We start from the raw sequence: 3,011 nt of genomic DNA on the forward strand, positions 1-3,011 counted from the left end.
TTAGACACCAAATCTGTAAAATAAGATTTATGATTTCTGTCAGCACCTGTGGTTATGAAGACATGATGCATTTATTTTTGTTGACCGGAACATAATTTTCATACATATTTACACATAGGAATTAAGATTTGGTTAAAAGCAAATCATATAGAAAATAGATAGGTTGTATATTTGTCTATGTAACTGTGTTTCACACAATAATGGCATTGTGATGGCCTGTAATCTGTCATGTTTCAAATAACATTCCATGGACAGAAATAGGAAGAAATAGAGAAAGAGAAACGACCAAATAAATGGATGAGAACTTATTGAGCAGATAAATGCCTCCCTCTGGTATAGAAGCATATGTGAACAAATACTCGAAATACAATGAGCACTGAATATATACCAGCTTAGAAAAGTGAAAATGTATTGTTGATTCAGGCTCTCACCAATTCAGAATTAAGGGGCATTGCTGTTATAGTAGGAAATAATTTTTTGTATTGTTTGCTCCCTTTATCTTAAAATTTCTGTACATCTTCTGACATCAAAGCTGAAATTTTATAATTATGCCCACATTTGAAAGAAAGCAGACAATATGTTATTTATTGGAAATTCCTAATATACTTTCCTTTTTGTGATCATTTCTCATTCTCATTGTTTTTTTCTCACCGATGATACCTTAGAGTTCCTGTTTTTGCTGATAGAGGGGAAAGATCATTCACTTCCTCACGCATTTGCCAGGAAAGATCTTTATCGGCTACTTTCACTATGTAAGGAACCAGCATTAATATCTTTATATCTCATAGAATTTTGAGAAATGTCAAATACAATATATGATACAGTTAAAACATCTATTTTCACGATAGACATTTGAAAACATTGATCATGGAGTTACCCAACTGTCTTTGGCCAGCTTCTCTCTTGCTCAATTCTTCATGGATTTCTCAGTGCCAGAAAGCCTCCTGAAAATATCAATTACATTATGCCACTTTCCAGCTCAAAAATCATTCCTTGCTATTCATATCTATATAGAATAGAGTCATAATTTATTTCCTTTTCAAGGCCCTGCTCAACTCAAACTTCCTTCCCAAGGCCATTTTCATGGACTCTTGTGAAATGAAAACATGATTTCAGCCGGACTTGTGTGATCATAGAAAGAGTAGCCACTGTTTTTGGAGTACTTAATATGTATTTATTCTTCATAGAATTTTATCAATTAAGTATCTCCATTTTAAGGGAAAGGAACTGAAGCTCAGAAAACAAAACAAAACAAAACAAAAACACTTGTCCAAGTTTATATAACTTTTAATTTGTAGAACTAAGAATTAAATCCAAATATGACACCAAAATGTCTGTTTCCTTCTACCAGGCTAAGTACAGTCAACAGAATGCCATGTGTCCTCCTGTTGTCCATGCTTTGTGCACTGCACGAGTTTTCCTTCCTTTCCACTGCCCATCCTAATCCTGCCCTTTCTTTCGGTGCCTGTCACAACCTTCTACAGATAACCAAAGCTGGGCATTTCATTAGTCCTTGGTGATCACTTTCCTTACTTTAAAGCATATACTGGCAATACTGATGTAGGGAACCTAACCCAATCTTGTGATGCCTTTGTTTCTTTTTATGGTTATTACTCCTTTTTGATCTCCCACTATCCCTTCACTCTAGTTATGACAGAAATACCCTAATATTTTCTGTCTAACCTCTGTATGACTCTTAATTCTCTGTGTTCAGATGCAGTTGACTTCATCCTGTGGTCCAGGTGTAAAGAGGAAACATTTTCGTTCAATGAGCACATAAATTTTCCCTGGACACAATGATTGGTTCAGGGATGTGCATGTGGCATAGTTACAGCTGACGAAATGCAGTGAGACTTCTGTTTGTAGGGAGAAGTTCTCTCACCCCTAATGGGACTGTGACAGTAGGGATGATATGAGCCTGGAACCTACTTGTCCCCCGAGCCTGAGATTGAAATGATGTAGTGAAAGATAGAACTGAGATACAAAAGAAAGCTCATTCTGATAACGGAGTTTGAGCACCTGGATTGAGCATCACTTGAAGCTAGCGTCTGGATTTTTAGTTACCAAAGCCAGTCTATTCCTTGTTTTGTTTAGACCAGTTGGTGTTGGGTTTTCTGTCTCCTGCAATTGAAGACCTAGACCAGGGGCTATCAGGTTGAACAGTTGTGACAGGGGCCACATGGCCTTTAAAACCTAAACGGTTTATTGTCTGGCTCTTTATTAAAAAAAAAAAAAAAAAAAGTTGCTGACTTCTGATGATTGCTTCATAAATAATTATTTTGTTTTCTTTCCCCAAATAGACTTTTAAGAGATCATTTTAAAGAGATTTATTAAAGAGTCCTCTAAGACAGGGATCTAAATCTCTATTATTTGAGTATCCCCTCACAGTTTTTACCCCCTTGCCACCATAATCATAATGATTAGCATGGTTAATAAATGAGAATTCAATATATATTTATAAGCATGTGCTTTTCAAAGTGTGATCTGCATACAGGACACAGTCTGTGAATGTTTTGTGAGTATAGAATAAGGATAGAATTAAGAGAAAGCGTTTAGGAAGTTTAATAGCAATTTGATATTTATTTGTCTCCAATTGTGATAATTTTTTCCTATTAATTTTATTGCATTTTACAAAAGTATTCTGCAGGAAATGCAGGACAGTAACTAGTTCTTCAACACAGTATTAGAATCACTGTGTTAAATGCATGAATCCCTAGTTATCCTGAAATAATATATATTTTCCTTTCTTAGGTACTGAATTTATTAAGGACAGAATTATATTTTATTTTCCTGTATTTTTTCAACATCTATTTAAATGTCAAACTTAGTAGGCACTCTATTCTTATTTACTAAATTGAATAAAATTACAAAGCAATTGCAAACAAGAGAGAGAAGGGATTGTGCCTATGGGGGCTTCTTTATTTGATAATATATTAGAAATGGATCTTTGCCTCCCGAAAACAAAATGTTCTTTGCCTCCAGTGTTCTCTTAGAGATTTGTTTCTTCCTAA

This window comes from Pteropus alecto, unplaced genomic scaffold (genome assembly GCF_000325575.1).
Source record: "Pteropus alecto unplaced genomic scaffold, ASM32557v1 scaffold40, whole genome shotgun sequence".
Taxonomy (NCBI): Eukaryota; Metazoa; Chordata; class Mammalia; order Chiroptera; family Pteropodidae; genus Pteropus; species Pteropus alecto.